Here is a 24,588-nt window from a genome sequence, read left to right as displayed (position 1 = left end):
ATGCTGGACACCCTATGCCAAACAACTAGCAAGACAGGAACACAACCCCACCCATTAGCACATAGGCTGCCTAAAATGATAATAAGATCACAGACACCCCAAAACACACCACAGGACGTGGTACTGCCCAACAGAAAGACAAGATCCAGCCTCATCCACCAGAACACAGGCACTAGTCCCCTCCACCAGGAAACCTACACAACCCACTGAACCAACCTTAGCCACTGGGGGCAGACACCAAAAACAACAGGAACTATGAACCTGCAGCCTGCGAAAAGGAGGCCCAAACACAGTAAGTTAAGCAAAATGAGAAGACAGAGAAACACATAGCAGATGAAGGAGCAAGGAAAAAACCCACCAGACCAAACAAATGAAGAGGAAATAGGCAGTCTATCTGATAAAGAATTCAGAGTAATGATAGTAAAGATGATCCAAAATCTTGAAAAGAGAATGGTGAAAATACAAGACACTTTTAACAAGGACCTAGAAGAATTAAAGAACAAACAAACAGTCATGAACAAAACAATAAATGAAATTAAAAATTCTCTAGAAGGAATCAAGAGCAGAATAACTGAGGCAGAAGAACAGATAAGTGACCTGGAAGATAAAATTTTGGAAATAACTACAGCAGAGCAGAATAAAGAAAAAAGAATGAAAAGAACTGAGGACAGTCTCAGAGACCTCTGGGAGAACATTAAATGCATCAACATTCGAATTATAAGGGTCCCAGAACAAGAAGAGAAAAAGAAAGGGAATGAGAAAATGTTTGAACAGATTATAGATGAAAACATCCCTAATATGGGAAAGGAAATAGTCAGTCAAGTCCAGGAAGCACAGAGAGTCCCATACAGGATAAATCTGAGAAGAAACACACCAAGACACATATTACTCAAACTATCAAAAATTAAATACAAGAAAAACTATTAAAAGCAGCAAGGGAAAAACAACAAATAACATACAAGAGAATCTCCATAAGATTAACAACGAATCTTTCAGCAGAAACTCTGCAAGCCAGAAGGGAGTGGCAGGACATATTTAAAGTGATGAAAGAGAAAAAACTACAACCAAGATTACTCTACCCAGCAAGGATCTCATTCAGAGTCAGCTGAGAAATTAAAACCTTTACAGACAAGGAAAAGCTAAGAGAATTCAGCGCCACCAAACCAGCTTTACAACAAATGCTAAAGGAACTTCTCTAGGCAGGAAACACAAGAGAAGGAAAAGACCTACAATAACAAACCCAAAACAATTAAGAAAATAGTAATAGGAACATACATATCGATAACTACCTTAAATGTAAATGGATTAAATGCTCCAACCAGAAGACATGCACTGGCTTAATGGATCCAAAAACAAGACCCATATATATGCTGTCTACAAGAGACCCACTTCAGACCTAGGGACACATACAGACTGAAAGTAAGAGGATGGAAGAAGTTACTCCATGCAAAGGGAAAGCAAAAGAAAGCTGGAGTAGCAATTCTCATATCAGACAAAATAGACTTTAAAATAAAGACTATTACAAGAGACAAAGAAGGACACTACATAATGATCAAGGGATCAATCCAAGAAGAAGATATAACAATTGTAAATATTTATGCACCCAACATAGGAGCACCTCAATACACAGGACAAATGCTAAGAGCCATAAAAGGGGAAATCGACAATAGCACAATCATAGTAGGGGATTTTAACACCCCACTTTCACCAATGGACAGATCATCCAAAATGAGAATAACTAAGGAAAAACAAGCTTTAAATGATACATTAAACAAGAAGGACTTAATTGATATTTATAAGACATTCCATCCAAAAACAACAGAATACACTTTCTTCTCAAGTACTCATGGAATATTCTGCAGGATAGATCATATCTGGGTCACAAATCAAGCCTTGGTATATTTAAGAAAATTGAAATCATATCAAGTATCTTTTCTGACCACAACACTATGAGACTAGATACCAATTACAGGAATAAAAAATCTGTGAAAAATACAAACACATGGAGGCTAAACAATACACTACTAAATAACCAAGCGATCACTGAAGAAATCAAAGAGGAAATAAAAAAATACCTAGAAATAAATGACAATGAAAACATGACAACCCAAAACCTATGGGATGCAGCAAAAGCAGTTCTAAGAGGGAAGTTTATAGCAATGCAATCCTACCTCAATAAACAAGAAACATCTCAAATAAACAACCTAACCTTACACCTAAAGCGATTAGAGAAAGAAGAAAAAACCTCCCCCAAAGTTAGCAGAAGGAAAGAAATCATAAAGATCAGATCAGAAATAAATGAAAAAGAAATGAAGGAAACAATAGCATAGATTAATAAAACTAAAAGCATGTCCTTTGAGAAGATAAACAAAATTGATAAACCATTATCCAGACTCATCAAGAAAAAAAGGGAGAAGACTCCAATCAATACAATTAGAAATGAAAAAGGAGAAGTAAAAACTGACCCTGCAGAAATACAAAGTATCAAGAGAGATTACTACAAGCAACTATATGCCAATAAAATGGACAACTTGGAAGAAATGGACATATTCTTAGAAAAGCACAACCTTCCAAGACTGAACCAGGAAGAAATAGAAAATATAAACAGACCAATAACAAGCACTGAAATTGAGACTGTGATTAAAAAGCTTCCAACAAATAAAAGTCCAGGACCAGATGGCTTCACAGGCGAATTCTATCAAACATTTAGAGAAGAGCTAACACCTATCCTTCTGAAACTCTTTCAAAATACAGCAGAGGGAGGAATACTCCCAAAATCATTCTATGAGGCCACCATTACCGTGATACCAAAAGCAGACAAAGATGTCACAAAAAATGAAAACTGCAGGCCAATATCACTGATGAACACAGATGCAAATATCCTCAACAAAATACTAGCAAACAGAATCCAACAGCACATTAAAAGGATCATACACCATGATCAAGTGGGATTTATCCCAGGAATGCAGGATTCTTCAATATACGCAAATCAATCAATATGATACACCATATTAACAAATTAAAGAATAAAACCCATATGATCATCTCAATAGATGCAGAAAAAGCTTTCAATAAAATTCAACACCCATTTATGACAAAAACCCTCCAGAATTTAGGCATAGAGAGAAATTGCCTCAACATAATAAAGGCCACATATGACAAATTGACAGCCAACATCATTCTTAATGGTGAAAACTGAGACCATTTCCTCTAAGATGAGGAGCAAGACAAGGTTGTCCACTCTCACCACTATTTTTCAACATAGTTTTAGAAGTGTTAGCCACAGCAACCAGAGAAGAAAAAGAAAAGGAATCAAAATCAGAAAAGAGGAAGTAAAGCTGTCATTGTTTGCAGATGACATGATACTATACATAGAGAATCCTAAGGATGCTACCAGCAAACTACTAGAGCTAATCAATGAATTTGGTAAAGTAGCAGTATACAAAATAAATGCTCAGAAATCTTGCATTCCTATACACTAGTGATGAAAAATCTGAAAGAGAAATTAAGGAAACACTTTCATTTACCATTGCAAAAAAAAGAATAAAATACCTAGGAATAAACCTCTCTAAGGAGACAAAAGATCTATATACAGAAAACTATAAGACAGTGATGAATAAAATGAAAGATGATACAAACAGATGGAGGGAAATAACACGTTCTTGGATTGGAAGAATCAACATTATGAAAATGACTATACTACCCAAAGCAATCTACAGGTTCAATACAATCCCTATCAAACTACCAATGGCCTTTTTCACAGAACTAGAACCAAAAATTTCACAATTCGTATGGAAACACAAAAGACCCCGAATAGCCAAAGCAATCTTGTGAAAGAGAATCGGAGCTGGAGGAATCTGGTTCCCAGACTTCAGACTATACTACAAAGCTACAGTCATCAAGACAGTGTGGTACTGGCACAAAAACAGAAATATAGATCAATGGAAGAGGATAGAAAGCTCAAAGATAATCCCACACACATATTGTCACTTTATCTTTGATAAAGGATGCTACAATATCCAATGGAGAAAAGACAGCCTCTTCAATAAGTGGTGCTGGGAAAACTGGACAGCTACATGTAAAAGAATGAAATTAGAACACTCCCTAACACCATACACAAAAATAAACTCAAAATAGATTAAAGACCTAAATGTAAGGTTAGACACTATAAAACGCTTAGAGGAAAACATAGGCAGAACACTCTATGATATCAATCACAGCAAGATCCTTTTTGACCCACTTCCTAGAGAAATGGAAATAGAAACAAAAATACACAAATGCAATCTAATGAAATTTAAAAGCTTTTGCACAGCAAAGGAAACCATAAGCAAGACGTAAGGAGAACCCTCAGAATGGGAGAAAATATTTGCAAATGAAGCAACTGACAAAGGATTAATCTCCAAAATTTAGAAGCAGCTCATGCAGCTCAATTTCAAAAAAACAAAAGACCGAATCCAAAAATGGGCAGAAGACCTAAATTGACATTTCTCCAAAGACGATATACAGATTGCTAACAGATACATGAGAGGATGCTCAACATCACTAATCATTAGAGAAATGCAAATCAAAACTACAATGAGGTATCACCTCACACCAGTCACAATGGCCATCATCAAAATATCTACAAACAATAAATGCTGGAGAGGGTGTGGAGAAAAAGGAACCCTCTTGCACTGTTGGTGGGAATGTAAATTGATACAGCCTCTATGGAGAACAGTATGGAGGTTCCTTAAAAAACTAAAAATGGAACTACCATACGACCCAGCAATCCCACTACTGGGCATATACCCTGAGAAAACCATAATTCAAAAAGAGTCATGTATCACAATATTCATTGCAGCTCTATTTACAATAGCCAGGACACGGAAGCAAACTAAGTGTCCATCACAGATGAATGGATAAAGAAGATGTGGCACATATATACAATGGAATGTTACTCAGCCACAAAAAGAAACAAAATTGAGTTATTTGTAGTGAGGTGGATGGACCTAGAGTCTGTTATACAGAGTGAAGTAAGTCATAAAGAGAAAAACAAATACCATATGCTAACACGTATATATGGAATCTAAAAAAAAAGAAAAATGATTATGAAGAACCTAGGGGCAGGACAGGAATAAAGACACAGACGTAGAGAATGACTTGAGAACACTGGGAGGGGATAGGGTAAACCAGGACAAAGTGAGAGAGTGGCATTGAAATATATACACTACCAAATGGAAAATAGATAGCTAGTAGGAAGCAGCCACATAGCACAGGGAGATCAGCTCGGTACTTTGTGACCACCTAGAAGGGTGGGATAGGGAGGGTGGGAGGGAGATGCAAGAGGGAGGAGATATGGGGATATATGTATATGTATAGCTGATTCACTTTGTTATAAAGCAGAAACTAACATACCATTGTAAAGCAATTATACTCCAATAAAGATGTTAAAAAAAAATACCTACTAAAATATCTACAGATACCATGTTCTGATGGTTGGGATTTTCTGATCACAGTAATGACCACAAAGTGATAATTGCAGATATTGAATGATGACCACATAGAGTTTCATTTTGCTATTTTTTAAATTTCAATATATTTGAAATTTTCATAATGAATAGAGAAAGTAGTTAGAAAATAACTGATGTGTAGATATGAAAACTATGTCTTTATAACAAACTATTTTCTTTACCTGAAAAGAGGAATGAAAAATATGTCTCAGTTGTATAAAGTTTTACAACTTAAAAGTTTTTAATATGCTTTTAGTGATATTAAATTAAATCCACCCAACAATACAGGGAGTTAGGTGGTGTTATCCTAGTTTTTTCAAAAGAAGCAAAAGCTGAGTCAATCTTTTTTTCCAATTTTAGAATAGAGTTTCAAATTCTGTTTCTTCAGCATCTCTAAATGGACCAGCAAGTCTTGGAAGTATATTTCTAGCGTCCCAGCTTGCATTTTTTCATTTCATTTCAAATCAGTTGAGATTTTCAGTATGTGTGTGTATGTGTGAGAGAGAGAGAGAGAGATTTGACCTATTAGAGCTCAAACATGGACACATATTTATATGAAATACTCATTAACGATTTACCACTTATCTGCTGTTATCCAAATATTATTTTAATACAATTAAGTCATGTTTTCACAGGAAATATTTTAAAATTTTAAAAAATGGAGAAAGGGAAATAAGATGACATCAAATCTTAGAAAAGAGTAATTTGTGGAAAAAGAAAAGAAGTGAGAAAATATTAGTTATCAGGAATTTGAAAATAGTGAATGTAAGAATCACAGAGATGAGACTAGTCCAGAATAAAGGAAGGGTGTGAGGGATGGAGGATGCCAGGTTCAGGTTCAGGTTCATAGCCATGCCCTAGGCAAGGTATGAAGTGGTCAAGTTATCCGTGGGCCTTAGCTTCCTGGCTTCTGCCACTACCCGGAGTAGCCAAGTGTACACAGACATAAAGTGTAACTCTATTTTGTTTTTTTAAGTTATCAAAAGCATTATTTTATTTTGGTAGGAGCCAACATAAAAAAATATATATTGAAGAAGAATTTATATGTGATGTCTTGCCATTTGGAGAATTCCTACAGAGAATTCTGTAACTTTTTTTTTCCACAAATCTTAGCTATAGTCTCATAAAAACTGTTGATCTTTCAAGCCTGAGAAAGGCAATATAAATGAGGTTTGTTGTGTACTAAACTCACTGAGAATCAATTTATAAGGCCAAAGCCTTTGGAAAAACAAAATGTACCTCTCTACATTAAAAAAAAAAAAAAAGAAAAAGAAAAACAACTTCAAACATAAAAATAGAAGAATAACCATCCCTTTGCTGTGGCATAGAATATACACTCAAAAGCATTTTAAAAATAGTAGATCTTAAAGGACATTTTCAGATGAATGTTTGTGACATTGGAGCTGGAAACAAGAGGGTTTCTGAGGCCTGATATTCTTTATATAAGAGAGTTATAGACATCAAAGAAGAGAAATGGTCATGAGTTACAGTGAATGAAACATTTACCAGAACTTTGTCAATTACTCCCTTGTCTTGGAACACATTCTGGAAAGGCCACACATTTTGTGACTGTAAACAGTCCTTTGCACAGAAGGGCTAAGATGCTGTGATAAGCCATGAAGAGTTCTCATTCTGTCTTATTAAAGAAAAAAAGTGAAAGAAAAAGCAAAGAATGATAAAGTTATATATATATATATATATATATATATATATATATGGATATATTATATTATGGGTGTAAGGAAACAGCTGAGAAGCAGTGTGGTATAGAATGAATGGTTAAGAGTTCAAAATTTAAAATAAGTTTACGTGGCTTCAAATTCTACCTTAATTATTATCCACATGTATCTCTAAGATTTGACCTTCTCATTTCTGAAATGGAGTTAAAATAGGTTATAATAAGATTAAGGTGAAATAATGCATATAACATGTTTAGCATGGTGCCTACCATATATTAATTGTTCAATAAATATTTTTTATCATCATCGTCTTACTGTTATTCATATTGTCATCACTAGCTGTTGCTAATGAAGTGATTAAATAAATAAAATTTATGACAATAAATTTTTATTATGACCATCTTGGAATACATTTTGGATTTCAACAGGATTGCCAAAATTTAAATATTAGCTGAAGTGATTATCAAAATGATTTCTGGCTTATATCTGTAATTATCTTTTACTGTACAACCACTGCCATGTAACATGTTACTTCTTGTGAGATCAAGCACTCACTGCCCAGCCTCTCCAGGCTAGAGTTAAGGTGCACATAAATACAGAGTTTTATCGATTTACCACATGACCCCCAAATGCAAGGGTGGATCTAGAGTAGGGATCCCTAATTTTCAATGATGGATGTAAAACAGAGATGTATAGTCACAATGTCTGACTGTGCCTTCTTTCTTAAGGATCACAAATCCCTGTGGTCTGCAGACATATTACTGTGTATGGCCAGGGAAAGACCAGAGCAAAGGCTGATGAAAGGAACTTCTGTTTTTGAAATACTGGAAGCCTCTGCATGCTCTTACCAAATAGATCCAGTGCTAGTACTTTTCGCTTTTATTTCCAATCCCAACATTTTCACACATTTCCCCTTATGGATGTGAAAACTATTGAGAAATACACTGACTCCTGCAACACTAAATAATTGGGTACCACTGGTATAGAACAACCCCTGGAAGAGATAAACTCTAACTTGAGAGCATTCCAGATGAATTTTTCCATTAATTCTTCTGTTAATTCAACATTTGTGCTAATTGCAGAAAATAGTGTGAAGCCTCGTAGGTGCCATAAAACCAGTGATATTTTTCTATACAACAACCTCATCAGCCCTTAAATGGCTAAACCAAGCAATCCTTACAGGATTCAGGATTCAGAAGGAACCTCAAGAGACCCACAAGAAATTTCTTGGTGTTCCTATGGATGTCCAGTGAGTTTGATAGTTTACCTGGGATATTTGCAAAATTGTCAGAGGTCTCTCAGGATCCGTAAAACTCAGATTTGCAGAGACCACTCCTTTGCAAATTAAAGGGTTGAAGTGGGTTCCTGTGAGTCTTGTGGCATCCAGAGCTCTAGCTAGATGGGCAGTACTAAGAAAAGGGGATTTCATTTGTCCCAGACACTAATGATTTTCTCTGATTATGTATATTTCTCTCTTTGAAGAAGACACTGAAAGATGATTACACATAAGATGAAAAGTGTAACTTGGAAAACTTTGTGGTGTCACTGAGAGAAAAACAAAGAGCATCGCTGAATTTAAGAGAAATAAAGTAAGTAATCTTAGAAAGAAGCAACATCATCGACCTACATTTGAAAAGAACGTTTCAATTCATCCCAGAAATAAATTAGTGTATTTAATTTACTCTTCATGTGAAGTGCTTATTGTATTTTCAAACTATTTTTATTAAGTCACTTAAACACTTTAATTTTATTTTTAGAGTCAATACTGTGTATTCTCATGCTTGAAATGCATTCATCAGTTGAATCTTTTAAAAAAATTTTTATTGAAGTAAGCTGATTTGCAATGTTGTGTTTAATTTCTGCTGTACAGCAAAGTGACTCAGTTATACATAAATATGTTTTCTCACATTCTTTTCCCTTATGGTTTATCACAGGATATTGAATATTGTTCCCTGAGCTGTACAGTAGGACCTTGTTGTTTATCTATCTTATATGTAATAGTTTGCACACAAATGCAAACTATTTCATATCTATGAAACAAAAACAGACTCACAAATTAAAGTTGCATCTTTAATATTAAGATTTCAGAAAGCTTTATTTATAAGACACATGTAAATGTATTAAATTATACACAGGTTAATATGGAATAATAATAGACGTATATTTCTACTCCAATCTTACAGGGAATTTTTAATCTGAATCACAGTTTAATCAATAAAGAGCATAATGGAAAGTATAAAGACATGAAATATCATGAACCTGCAACTGTTTCTGTTTAGGTTATAAACCTTCATATGCAGGGAGCATGTGTGATGTATCTACAATGCTATTTATGAGCATGAAATATAGGACTGCTTTTTATCCAGAGGCATTGTGGACAATGCTTGATCTTACATGAAAATCCCATTATATTAAATCCTATTAATAATATATAAAAATCTTAAAATACAATTTTCTATCATGTTAGTGATACATCATATCACATTACAGTTTTCTTGTCATTAATATTGTGTTTATGCCTTTAGCTAGAGTTAAAGGGCTATTATTAATAAGCTGTAACATAAACTTTTTAATTGTCACATTGTTCTACATGGTCTTTTTAAATACTAATAAGTTTGCCTTACATGTGGAGAGAAAAAAAAGAAATTCATGTAAATTTATATGGAATAATATGCATGACTAATTCATGTGAGTATCCAAATGAGAGCTATAAAATAAAAATGAAAAACAAAATTTTAAAAAACTTATGACTTCATAGTTAAAGGCTGAGTGTACCCATGGGATTAAGCAATATTTTATTTTTGCTCTCTGGAATAGATTTTGTCTAATCAGAAATGTAATTTTTACATTTTCTTCCCTTTCTCCATCTTTTTCTAGTTTCTTTCCTCAGTTGATTCTCTGCCCTATCCCTTGTTTTTCAATGCCCTGTTCCCCGGTTCTTAGTTGTAGTTTAATACTGACCTTTTCCATACAGCACTGTACATATGGTATTGATTTTTATATGTACTTTAATTATCCTCCTTAATCCTATCATCTTAATTGTACTCATCTTAGTGGTTGTGACTTGCCTCACTAATAAAGCAACAAAGACTCTCTTACTCCAGCTTATGACAATCCTAAGGATTCTGGGGAGGTGCTGGGGGCAGGCTGATACTCTTTCCTCAGAAGTGGACGAGTCCACATGTTCTGTAGCTGACCCAAGTATTTAAGGGTGGCACTTGTAATCATATTATGCTTTAGCTAGTATTCTTTTGTTCATGTTTTAATTAAAAAAATATTATGTGCCCAATATGACCAAAAATTATACTAGTACTTAAGAAATTTACAAAAGCAAAATATGTGTATCAAGTTTCCTCCCATGTCATAATTCTTCATTTCTATGTTATTTCTATTCATGTTCACTCATTTCAGAACAAAATAGAACTTGATATAGCACTGTTAAAAATATTTACCAAATTAACCACTATCCAGCTCAAGGAAAATAAATTTATCATTTATTTAATTTATTTAGTCATTATTGTACTGATTTTTTGATATAGCTATTTGGATAAGTAAAAAACTTCTAATTTTGTTGAAGATATAAAAATTGAATAACTTTATAAACTCTCTTTGCATAGTAGAGAGATTAGGAGAGCAGAATCTGCCGTCAGACTCTGGACATCCCAGTCTCAATACCTACAAGCTGGGTAGAACTCTTCTTACTTCATCTGTAAAACAGAGGCAGCATCAGTATCTATTACATAGAATTTTTATAAGGATTGACTGAGTTAAAATGTTAGTGTTATAAAATAATGCCTGGTATATATAATATATGTTCAATTAGTATTTGCTATTTTTATAGTCATTGATACATTTAGCATGTAACATACATCTATTGATGTTGATGTCAGTGAATACACTCATTTTATTTATATCCTGACCACTTTAAAAACTTTGAGTTGACACAGCAATCAAAAGGCCATGGAAGAGAAGAAATGACAGAGAAGCAAAAATGAGCACAGACTTCTCTGACTGAGGTGAAGAAGATAAGTTAGTGAGTCTACAGTGAGCTGATTGTAATTTGAAACCCCTTTTTGGTCTTGTTTCCTGATAGCAAATGCAAAAGTGAAACTTAATGCATTACATTTTTTTCATCCCTCCTGCGATTAAATGCAGGCACTTCTCTCCTTGCCTTTGACAGAAAGATATTGAGTGATATTTTCCATTTTATTTTATTCTTGACCCTCAGGGAAACACTTGCCTAGGACCTTAGCTTTATTTGGGTCACTCTGTCTTCCATCCTGCTGTTGGGAATGAGACAAGAGCAGGCTGGCTCTGCCATCCAAGCCCATCATTAATACTAGTGGGATGCTGAACAGGCCACTGTCACACCAGCCCTTTAAAAGCAAAAGGTATAATAGTCAACAATCACTCAATTCCCTATGTACATTATTGAGTTTCTAATAATTGTTGATGGTCCGTTTGTAATCCTACTACCAAATAAGAATCTCATTCAAATTTAAAGTTCATTAGGACTGGATTTTATTAATAATTAATGTTACCTTAACATTTATTCTTTTACTTTTCAGTGGGGCTTGGAAGAACTGTTTAGCTTATCACATAAGTATTGATCTAATGGCATAAAATACTATGAAATGGCATTCTGTAGAATAAAGGACAGTCAAGTGATTCACTTCAGTTACTAAGTAGAGTCCACGTGGGTGGGCGTGAAAGGAGCGCATAATTTGGAGTATCCAGAAGCAGGTGGGAGTAAAGTGTATCATATTACTTTATAAGCAAAACAGAACTTGCCCTTCAGTCGCTCTGTTTCTCTTCTGCTGGAAGCTGAATTTTGTGACCTCCCTTGTATTTCTATCAACTTTAATGTAACCACATAAGCAAATAGATATTCATGTGCTCGGGATCTTTATGACATCTGGATGTTCTGGTAAATATTAAGACAATAAGCAGATAAAAGTGGTATCACTTATTTTATCACTAGCTGCTCTGTGTGTATGTGTGTGTGAGTGAAGAAAGAAGACATCGCTTGTTATAACGTGTTGTTTGCTAATATATTTACAAAAAAGTATTAGAATGAGTCATTATTCTCTGGAAACCAGATTCTCCCCAGTGGCTTCCTCACTGTTGGGTGAGTTAGTTGCTTGCATGTTAACCATTTCAGGGCACTGATGAGTCATGTCTGTAAATAATACTCACTACTGAATCCAAGTCAAGCTTTCAAACATATAGAGAACACTAGGGAAGAAAAAAAAAAGATATTTCAGTGTATATATTTTAGAATGCCTCGTTTAAAAAACTCTCTGAACCTAGCTTTGGGACTTAATTTTAATGTCCATAAGTTACAGGGTCTCTGAGGATGAGGTCCTTCATCTCTCAAGTCACAGCAGACTTGAGCAATTCCTGTTTCTCATGCATGACAACAAACTTCTGCTTTTACCCCTGGGTGTGTTCAGAAATGCTGTTACAGTCTGAGACTTCGCTCCCCAGGACAAAGAATTGACTCTTCTGGGTAGTGGCATCACTATAGTTTAGTGGTGCCTGACATTGATGAAGTCTGTTTGCTGTATTATAAAATGATACAAATGCCTTAGAATAAGAAAAGTCTCTTAATTTCTTCTCCCTGTAGTTATTTTATGTTTAATCTTAGTTATACAAAAAATTTCTTTGTGGCTGGCTGTAAAGCAGAGTCCTTCTTTGTGAACTGCAAGTACATATAAACCCTCCACTTGACTCATTTTCTGATTCTCCTTTCCTCGCATAACATAATGAATTTGATGAGCTTGCTTGGAAAACTATTGTGGATAGAAAGCATGTTATTCTTCTCCAAAATACCCAGCCCACAATCTGTCTTGATGGGTGATAGGCAAACAGAAATCTCTAATGGTCAAAAGCAAATGTAAGGCATTTCAGCCCAGAGATATAGTGTCCATTGTGTAGGAGTTGTCTTGTTTCCAGGACACCACCCCTACTCATTGGAAACACTTGCAGAAGATTTCCATCCAGGAAACCACCCCTACTCAATGGAAACACTTGCGGAAGATTTCCATCTTGATTATATTATTCTACCTCCCGTCCTGTGTTTGCTGGAAATGAGGATGTAGCCAGCTGTCTTTATAACATTTGCTTCATAACAATCAAGTAGTTGGAAAACTTCATCTAAAATAACATCAATATCATTATAGTAGTATTTTCTATCTGATATGCATGTGTATAATAGATATATGAATTGGACTGGATTCATGCTAGAGCCATTAAGTTCATTCAGGAAATATAATACCAACATCATACATAAGAAGCCTGGACTAGTGAATAGATTGGGAATCTGAATTTTAATAGAAGCCAATTGCTCAATTAGGAGGCAAGCGCTGAAATGGAAATATGTTCAATCAGGTCAATGCCTTCTGAATTTTTTTGAAAGTATTATTAGTTTTTTTTTTGATGGTTATAAAATTGTGGATTTTATGTGTGTATACCAATATAGATGGACATACATGTACAAAGCCAAATACACATGTATGTATCATATTATGCAAAATTATATGCAATAGTAGCTTGATTTTAAAAACAATAATAGCAACAAAGATAGGTTGAAATATCTCTATTTGTATCAAACATTTATCTTTCATCATAACATCATATGGGTTAAGAGTAAAAACGTTGGAACTGGGTTCAAGTATTACTTCAGGAATTACAGCCCCAACTGCTTCTAAAGACCAGAAAGCTCACAAAACTAAGGTAAATTAACCAACTATAAAATCACATCCAGGAGTAGAAGAAAGTGATAAACTAAATACTTGATACTTCATCAAAATAGAAATGCTTCCTGTAAATCATCTATGCTTCCATTAATGTCATACTAGAATGTATGCGCTACAGCCTGATATTCCCATTTTTCAAGAAAAGTCAGAAATCTGAGTTGTACCTGAAGTGTAGTGAATTATAAATTAAGCATTTATCCAACAATATAATTACCAATTTAGCTCATAGCCCTAACTGAGGTTTTTGTTCCTCATTTTTATGCTTGTAGAATAAAGACATTAATGTTTTAACTCATGGCGTTTTTCTGAGGATTCTGTCAATCAGCTGAAATAGTATTTGGCATCTAGTAAGTGATCAGTAAAAGTCAGCAGTTATTATTCTACATTAAGTATTGTTTCCAAATTGTATCATTTATTCAACAAACATTTCATGCCTATTATTTTTCGGGCATCATGCAAATTTCTGGATTCACAGAAGAGACTCAGAGCCACTTTCTTTTCTTCGATATTGAGTTGTTGCATATCCACCAGTACCCTGATTTGTGTTTATCTTAACTTTCTTTTGGAGTAACCTTTTTTAGGCTTTATAAATAGCAATGTCCCAGAGATGTGTTGGGAAATGTTTAACAACTGGCTCTCCAGAAAGAGAATGAGAACAAGAGAGAACGCACAGGAGAGAGAGGATTTTGGGGAGTCCTGTTTTGTAGAATCTACCAGTTTCCATGTGTAGATAATCCTACAGTAGCTGATTTCAAGTTACCAGTATGAAGTCATTGAACACAAAGTTGGAAAGAAATGCAGTCACTTGAGATGGTTACAGTACGCCCTTGAATATAAAGCTTGTTAGTGATGTTATGTGGCAATTTGAAAGAGAGCAATTTTTATGTTCATGATAAGGCTTGGACACCAACTGAAGTATATTTGTGCCAAAAGTCAAACATAAGTTTAATAGGACACACAATAACATCAAGTATAAGGTAAAATGATCTCAAATGGAAACAAAATCTGTTAAAAAAAGAATTTATTTTGGACTGGAAGGAGAAATGCAAACATCATATAAAGATGACACAGTTTTGTTTTGTTTTTAAAGACATTTATGTAGTAGTTTCTCTGTGCCAGGCATGATTCTAGGAACTTATAAATGCTAACCGATTTGAATAATAACTCATTTGAAAAAGTAACTCATTAAAATGAATAGTCTTGGAGTATATTCATACTTTGATAAAAATAGTCATGTTCTACAAAAGACTAGAAGTGATCTTGCTATGTATGGAATCCAGAGACCAGAAGATCTGCAAGATGGCAGCTGTAATCTTCCCAAAGAAGAATAGGGGCCTGAGTAAGGAAAATCATGGACACAGAAGGAAGGAAAATTCTTTAACTATAAATAAAATTAATAAATAATAATATGAAATAAAATAAATAATAGTATAAAATAATAACATAATGAAAATAGCTGTGATTTTTAAAGCACATAGGTAAATGCTGCTTTGCAAGTGGTTTTTCAGTTTATATTTTCATTCATATTTTGAGTACCTTGTGTGAGGCACTGCAGTCATTCACTTGGTGGGAAGCACAGTGGATAACAGGGAGAGAGAGCACTGATTTCCTGGAGCTCCCCGTCTAGTTGGGAGCTGATATTTTGTACACATTAGGGTTAGTAATGCTAGCAGCAGCTTTGTCCCAAAGCTTGTTGGTTTTCAAGTAAAAGTTTATATCTTTATACAAATTCAAATATGGATGTTCCTCTTCAGTAAATGGTCTGTGCAGCAAGGATATTCAGGAACCCAGGCAAATTGCATCTCATAGCTCTAATCCTCTAGGTCCTAAAAGTCCTTTCCATTTAGCAGACGGAGAAGGAGAGACATTGGTGGATCATGCAAGAGTATTTTAAGGGTCAGTTCTGGGAGAGGCAAATATCACCTCCATTCACACCCCACTGGCCACATCCAGTTGCAAAGAAGGCAGGGAAAAACAGTCCACCTGCGCACTCAGAGGAAAGGGAAACCTAGTGTGATGAAACCGCAGTCTCTGGCACATATTCAATTTCTCACTTAATGCTCACAACAATTCTAAATGTAAATTACTGCATCCATTTTACAAATGAGAAAACAGACGCTCAACAAAAGATTAAATAATTTACCCAAGTTAACGTATTTAGTTTATGTCAAAGCTGGAATTTGGAACCAGGTCATGATCTTACTACATGAGAATCAAGATGTAGAAATTTTTTTTGTTTTATCTTCTGTCTGTGTTTTGTTTCTAAACTTTTCAGAAAAAAATAATTTAGGTGACTTGAATTAATGTTTTCCAAGAAAACAAACTCAACATTTAGAATTAACTCCACTACCAAGAACCCCACAAGACCAAATTATATAGGAAATTTTGTCTACCCTTTATTTTCTAATTTGGAGATTTTATGTAGATAGTAGAAAACTTTTGATAAAATCTCAGGGATAGGCTTTACAAAATATACACTTCTAAATAGAATTTCATTTGCAATTATTATCAATAATACATAAAAGGCTGCCAAGGCTGAAGCCATAATCCTTAGTGAAGAACACAGGATTATTGCTTTATTATGGTCCAGAGAGGTATTTGAAATACCTTTCTTCTATATTTGGAAACTAATAAAATATAGATTGAAAAGAAGGGTAAATAGTTACAGATTTTAAGCTCATATTTCAAATCCCACCCAGCTCATGCCAATCTGAAAATCACTAATTTGATTTAAGTCTATGCAGTGAAACGCCATTTGTTTTTGAGTTGTCATTCAGTTCCCTATGACAAATTCCTAAAATATTTTCCTGGAGCATGTAGAACTTGATGAAATGTCCATACAACATTTTAAGTAGTAAATACACATAGTCAAGAATATTGTGAAAAGACCTATTTTAATTATCTCTTTGGTTTTATTAGCAAATGTGAATTTGTAAGCAGGTATATTCACATACACAGGGTGATAATATATAATGAAATAATTTTACACTGTGATAATCAAATACTTTTATTAAGCTCTCAGACTTACTGGAAATGTACTTTCTTGGTACTTTGTTAGGATGGCAATAGGCACTTTAGGTCTCAGATCAATAGAATCACTTATTTTACATAGAGCGAAGCAAAGAGATTTTCTATTGTCTTAAACTTCATTTTGCTCTGTCATATGAACTCATTTTGAAGTCTCTTTCTTGTCAGCAATAAAATCACTTTGTGTCAGACTGAGACAGAATGTGTTTCTCTTTTGAGAAAGCATCTTATATAGAGCAAAGTTTCAAAACAACAAATTAGATTTATTTTTATCACTAAAATCTGTAATGTTCGAAAAAGAATATAAAGAAAGGAGACAAACTTCCATGCTAAGAAATTCCATAACTAAAGTTTCCTATGAAAATAGCTAGCTGAGCAAAGATGGGATCATTGTCTAGAAATTAGAACTGGGAAGAAAATAAGCAAGACTCAAGCATTTATAGTTTATACATCTGTCTATTTAAGGACTTCCAACCCCATAGCTTGATGCCATTGTCAGGAAAGAAATGGAAAATCCAGTTACAATTGTCTAGTTGGTCTATCATTATTCAGGATGAAAACACAGTTTAGTCATTCACTAACTCAGAATTCTCTCTTTTTAGCAACTGAATACAGTATCATGAAACAACTGCCCCAGACGGTTTATAACAACACTCTGTGCCAAAAATACATCACTTGTAAGGAAAACAGGAAATGGCAAAGAGAAAGTCAACTTTAACCAGATTTCTGAGTCACCTCTTCCTGTGGATTCATCTTGTCATAAAACTCCACTTGTTTTAGGACAGTTCAAAGTGTGAATTAGAGGAAAGAGAGCCTAATATTGCTGTTAATTGGACTGAGCCACCAGGTTTTCTAAGGGCTAGTTCTAGGCCAAATGATTAAGCGGCAAATATATCTTTGACATCATCTCCTCCCCCAATTCTGTGCTCAAACCCTTCCCTTCCAGGTAACCAGGGTCCTGCTGCTTTATCTGGCTTCCCAGGGCCTAACCTCTATTCTCAAAAACCAGTGCCGTTAACATGACAATTTAGTCAGTTAACATGATAAACTAGTGTCAAGTGAAGGTACAAATGAAGATTTTGTGAAAGACTGGGGTTACATGAACTCTGTTGGAACTTCCTCAAGGAGAAAGAGGGCGAAGTGGTAATAGCAACCAAAAGTTACACTCAGAATTTGTTCAGCATTTTACTATGTTCAGGCAGTGGACTCATTGCCTTAGATAATCTCATTAAAACATTACAACAACAGAAACAAAGCTCTCAGGTATGTCTGTTGAAAAAAATGCACAACCTAAAAGTTGAGCATTGTGTTTTATTCGGCGGACTTTCTGAGGACTTCAAGCCCAGAGACAGCCTCTCAGATAGCTCTACGGGTCCGCTCCAAAGAATTAAGGGTGGAGCCAGGATACATGATAGTTTTGTAACAAAATCCAGGTAGTCAGAATATCGAAAGATTACTGTTTATTAAAGAAAACCAGACACCTGAAATTAATGAATTTAGTGCTTTTCTATATGTGGGAAGATGCAAAAGTCCGGGCTCATCGAAATCATTCCTTTGATATGTACCTCAGCTCTCTGGCTCCAGTATCCTGTGTTTGCCCATCCTGAGTTTCCTCAGGGCTCACCTTCGGGGCATCCTTTGTTTACTGATACAGCAGGCAAGTTCTTCATTCACAGGTAATTATTAGGTATTATATATATATATATAATATATTTAAATTTTGTATACTACATATATATACTCTGTTTACCTATCTATCTATATTTTAGTACAGGAAGAGGCTTGAGGCTTAAATGTTAGGTAACATTCCAGAAGATCCCTAGCTCTTACCCAGTGGAGCAGGCAGGTCTGAATTCAGAGTCTGTCATTATGCTGATCTGCATGGTTATGTTTCATGAGGGTGCGTTTAAAGACGAGAAAGGAGCATCATGTTAGAACTCTCAGAGAGTGCCCTGGAACTTCTTGCGCATGAATGAGAATCTCCTGGCTCCTTTCATGGGCCTGGCAGTCACATTTGTTGTGAAAATTTCCCAAATGATTCAAACACACTCTCTGATTGAGGGCCCCCAGTGGTGTATAAAGATTTGGGTGAACACCAGTGTCATTTGATGCAGACAGGAAACCACCAGCAAAAGAGTCACTGGAGCACAAGTACAATGATTCAAGTACTAGTCATGCCTCCCTTTGCAGGTACAAGTCCATGGCAGGCAGTGCTGGAAACTTTGGGTAATTCTTCTGGTTAAGTTTGAGTTGTAGCAGAAGAGAAGCCCTTCAAGGAGGGTTTTGGAGTGGATTTTTTGAATAAGGATGAAAGTCCTTGTTCTCTGGATCGATTTGAACCCAGACCCCATGTTCCTTCATGGTTCTTTCCTAACAAGCCCCGTCAGCCATGTTGCTCTTCAAGGTAGGTCCTAAAGTAGGAAATTTGGTTCTCAATATTGTCCTCCCCTTGCCCTTCTTCTACATGTTTTGGTCTGCTCTTTTGGGGAAACCTGGGTCTCTGGAGTTCTATTCTGGCAGGCGATGCCCCACTGGCTATGCCTATAGCTGCAAGACACACTCTAATTTGCAAACATAGACTTTGAGAAGTCTTCCTTGCTCAGGATTCCACCTCTACTTCCCTGGGTATCCAATTCAAAACTTGGTCTTGGTCTCTCTGTCTCCTTCATCATCAGGGACTCCCAGTTTCATGGGGTGAAGGTGTAAACAAAGAAAAAGAAAGAGCACTGGTCACCACACAGTTCTACAAGGATGAAGTCATTAGCCACTGCAGATGCTGACTCACAGGGCACTCTGAGAGGAATTCAGGATGAAAAATAAGATGAAGCCCTCTGTGCTTTGGACAGGCAGGCTCCTTAGATAGTTAGATGTATTGATATATCTCAGGAAGAATTTCAGTGAACCCTCATTCTTGCATCTTCCCATTTATAGAAAAGCACTAAAATCATTAACTTGAGATATTTGTTCTTTGTGAATAGCAGTAATCTTTTACCAAGAATGTATGCTTAACTGCACATATTCCCTAACCAAAAATCACATATAAACTGGCTTCTCCTCTACCTTTTTGGAGTATTTTCCCCAGAGCTATTGAGTGGCTATCTCCCAGATTATAGTCCTCAGTAAGTCCTTGAATAAAAATGAAACTCACAACTCTCATGTTGTGTGGTTTTCTTTAAGTTGACAGAGGGGACTTAGCCCATATCTTTTATCGTTTTAAGGTGCCTTGGGAGTGTAGACATGCTACCGCGGGCTGCTGTAGACCTTCCACCAGGGTTCCATATAAGGGTGGAAAACAGATATCGTTCAAAATGTTAAAACATATTCAATTATGAGGTCAGAACTCATGTTGTATACATTGAGTTCAACCACAACAATAATAGTTTCTAGGAATACTAACAGTTGAAAACATTAAGCAAACTTTTAGACTTTACTCTTCTCCTAATTGATTCCTTTTGCTTTGCTTATTCAGGCAGGAGGGGCAGGAGGGTGAGGATGTAACATATGTTGAAGCACTTACTCCTTTCTGCATTGCCCAAATGAGAGTCCTGGTTTAAAGGTGTAAACTGTGTTTCCTATTGCTCAGCACTTTGGGGAAGTAACAAATGTTTCCAAGGGATTTAGACACATTAGAAAGGATTTGGGGATCAAAAAATAAGAATACTTCATAACCTGACCACCTAGGATCAGCAGATAGAATGGATACTCAGATGATGACAATGTGGACAGAAGAGGACCTTGGACCATGTGTCTATCTGTCCATTCCTTCTACTATTTATTTTCATAGGAAATTCTCAGTAAAGACAGGGATATCCTTAATTGGCTGATGAAAAGTTTCCAAAACCCAGTGAAATTAAATTCATAAAAGAAATAAGTTAGGTTTTGCAGTGCGAAAGCAAGTTATGTGTCATACACACCTGTTTTTTGAACTGAGATTATTAGAGAACTCTATTGTTGATAATAATGACATCACCCAAATCTGTATATTCTCAAAGCCTAATACTGTAAAACCGTGTAGATGGGAATGATGAACTCAAAGTACATGTAAGTTAGCTTCAAATGAACTGTTTTGGGTCTGGGGATAACTTCAATTTTATCTAGGAATATTTACCAGCATATTGTTTAGGTATTGAACACTTTTCCATTAAGACAATATGATTCAATATTTTCATGTATGCATTGAAAAATAGTTTAATATAATATATTATCATCATCCAGAATTTAAAATATTTTAAAGTAATTATTTCACGTACATCACATTTGTGTAAAGGAATAATTCATTGTCTAACATTCATATATAAGGTGTGAACAAAAATGAAGACACATTGATAGTTTTTTATAATTAATGAAAGTCAACACATTTATGCTTAAAACGCAGAAATAGACTACACTGAAGAACTACAAATGAGAATTTGAGTTATTTAGAAGGCAGTAATTAAAATTACAAAGTGACTTCTTGTTATAGGAAATTTGGTTTAATTATTTAAGAAATAGGTCACCATTCTATTTCTTCTTGTGATATTATTCCTCATAATGGGCTGAATGATTTTCTCTCAGCTTTTTTTTCATATTGTTATTTGTAACTGGCTATTATTGACTATTCATAAAGTGCACTTAATAACTTCAGATATATTACAGATTCCTAGTTAATTAAATATGTATAATATAAATTGAGTAGGAATATATATATATCTTTTCACTTTTTTTAGATTATCCCCTTCATGGTATAATAAATACATTTCTCTTAGTGAAATAATGAAACAGAATAATACAGTGATGTAAAGAAAACATTAGGAACTTTTTCCTTATCTTGATTTGCCATGAAATATCTGAGTAATTGGAAGTTGTCTACAAGTGTCTGATTGGCTTTCAAGAGACTCTACTATTCTCTCTTTATTTTCTAATCTCTTCATCTGATTCCATTAATTAGTGAGCCCAGAATATGGGCCACATCTTATTTACATTGGAATTGCATTATCTATTACAGCACCTGGAACATTGCAGGTATGCAATAATTAGAACCCTATTTTCTTGCTGAGCCTCAGTGTCTTGTCTTTAGGATGGAAATAACATTTTTAATAAATTATATGGCCATGACAGGAGGAATAAATAAAATGTTATATAAATTAGAAAGCACTTAACTTATAAAACAATACAAATATTAGATTTTACTATGTAGATTATATTTATTCTTTAAGATTCAGTGTAATCATTTATTCTTTTTTAAAGATGTTCTGATTACCTCATTTTACAATTATTCCTTCCTTTCCCACACTCCAATTTTTCTGTTAAGATAGTAAATAAAATTAAAATAGCCTCATGCAATTTTAGAAACAAGAGAGACCTTAGTCCAGTATATGTGTTTTGTGGAGGAAAAGGCTGAAGCCCAGAGAAACACAGTGGGAAGAACTGAAATCTTTTGATTCTTGGGTGACTGTATTTCCTGTGATTGCACATGATGAGGAGCTGATTGGCAGACCATGCTAAAAACATCTCAATCTATTTATCTGTAAAATCAGCAGACATGTAAAGAGGCTGTCTAGAGAATTTTGTATTTTAGGACCGATCAACATATGTATGTCATATTGATTCTGCAACGTAATTGTTCATTCTGGAAAATATTGTAAATAAATTATACACGAGGGGAAACACCTTCAGAAAAATGCCTCCATGTGAGCAGACAGCATTTTTCCCATCTCATAAGGAAAGATAAAGCCATCAGTCATGACCAGCCTTAACCATACTCCCTCAGAAAATGAACATCAGCACTCTTTCCCATGATAATACTAAGGTGAGGGGAAAACAATCCTTAGATTATTTCAAGACTGATTTTTCAACCTGAATTTTTAACCAAAATCTTTTCTGTTTCTCTGATACTTTTCTCCACAAATTAGTCCCACTTTCCACTGAATTTTCACCTCCTCCATCCCCATTACCACATTTCTTATGGACATATTTAGGTCAGTCTTCTAAAGAAACTTCTTGACTCTATGGTTTCCTATTGCTAGCATCATCTTTCCCTCTCTTGCCCTTTTTTTGAAAAAGGCATCTCTATTTACTTTTCTTTTCCCTAATTTGATACCTACTGCTTAACTTGCTGCATTTAGGCACATATCTAGGTTTTGCACGGTGTGATTATTAACTTTCTGTGGCAGCATGACTGGATCATGGAATGCCCAAATATTTGGCAAAACATTATTTCTGGGTGGGTTGGTGAGGCTGTTTCCAAATGAAATTAGCATTTAAGTTAGTGAACACAGTAGAGTGGTTTGCCTTCCCAGGTGTGGACAGGCATCATCCAATCTATCAAGGACCAGAACAGAACAAAAAGGTGGAAGAAGGAAGAATTCAGCCTTTCTTGCTTGAGCTGGGATATCTGTCTTCTCCGGTTCTTGGGGCTCCTGGGTCTCAGCCTCAGACTTGGACTGAAAGCTACCTCGTAGGCTCCCACCTTTGGACTCCAACTTAACTACATCATGGAGCTTTTCTGGGTCTCCAGATTGCAAACAGCAGATGTTGGGACTTCTCAGCCTCCATAATTGTGTGAGCGAATTTCTTATAATAAATATCTTTTTAAACACACACACACACACACACACACTCACACACGGTCTGAAATGTATAAGCAAGTTTAAGACTTTGAAGTTCAAGCTTCAGTGGCTTCATTATAAATTTGTCTTTGACGAAAACTTAGTTTTCTTTTCACCAACTACTGAGGTTGCTCTCATTTGAATCGTCAAATACTTGTTGGTGCTAAGAGAGAGGGCACACTTGAAAACTTGCTTGGATGAATTTGTATTTTTGTGTTCCAAATACCTATCCCATAGGGCTTCAAAGATGTTGCTTCTTTGTCATCTAGAATCCAATACAAATAATGCAGCTTGACAGCCATCTGCGTCTCATTCCTTGTTAAGTAACTTTTTTTCCTGCTCATCCAAAAATCTTTCCCAAGATTTTAAGGCTCTTCTGTGTATGTTTGTTGTTCTGAAATTCAGGGAGGATGATCTCAGTGTGAGTCTGTTTGTATACATTCTGCCTGACAGTTGGTGGCTCCTTACCACATAAAAATTCATATGCATTTCCAGGTCTTGGAAATTTTCTTCTCTTTCCCGTTGATTATTTTTTCTGAAAGTCAGGAAATAATATGAGGGATTGTGTCATTTATGTAAAATACTATAAATCTGTAGATACAAAATTATGTATCTATAGATTTATTAAAATATATGAGAGAACATGACAAAAACAACCATGATTCTCTTTGGGAAGATTTTGTATGGCTGAGGAAGAGAGCAAAGGGGTACATTTACTTTCAGTCCTTTTAAAAACTACTTGTCATATAATTGACATAGAGTATACTGAACATATTTAAATTGTTCAGTTAGGAAAGTTTTGACATATGTACACAGCCACGAAATCATCACCACAAACAAGATAGTAAACGTATCCATTACTTCTCAAAGTTCCCTCTGGACTCTTATAATGCCTCCCTCTGTTTTCTTCCACCCATTTCCATCCCAAGATTATTACTCATCTTTCTGTCATTATCAATTAGTTTGTATTTTATAGAATTTGCATGTAAATAGAATCATACCATATCTATTTTTTTGTCTGGCTTCTTACATACCACCTAATTATTTT

General features: G+C 35.1%; 2 long non-coding RNA genes across 2 annotated transcripts in view; both read right to left on the bottom strand.

Annotated features, from left to right (window-relative positions):
• The window catches only part of LOC309667006, a 1,642,277-nt gene that overhangs the window by 228,731 nt on the left and 1,388,958 nt on the right, over positions 1-24,588 (bottom strand). The window lies entirely within an intron of this gene.
• Positions 12,449-24,588, bottom strand: part of LOC309666972 — an 85,665-nt gene continuing 73,525 nt past the window's right edge. Inside the window, exon 2 of the long non-coding RNA XR_014267436.1 lies at positions 12,449-24,075. This is a non-coding gene — a long non-coding RNA (uncharacterized lncRNA). The remainder of the gene's footprint in view (positions 24,076-24,588) is intronic.

This window comes from Balaenoptera physalus (genome assembly GCF_965194825.1).
Source record: "Balaenoptera physalus genome assembly, chromosome: 9".
Classification (NCBI taxonomy): domain Eukaryota; kingdom Metazoa; phylum Chordata; class Mammalia; order Artiodactyla; family Balaenopteridae; genus Balaenoptera; species Balaenoptera physalus.
Note: the sequence above shows the minus strand (reverse complement) of the source record. Positions and strands in the feature narration are given on the sequence as shown.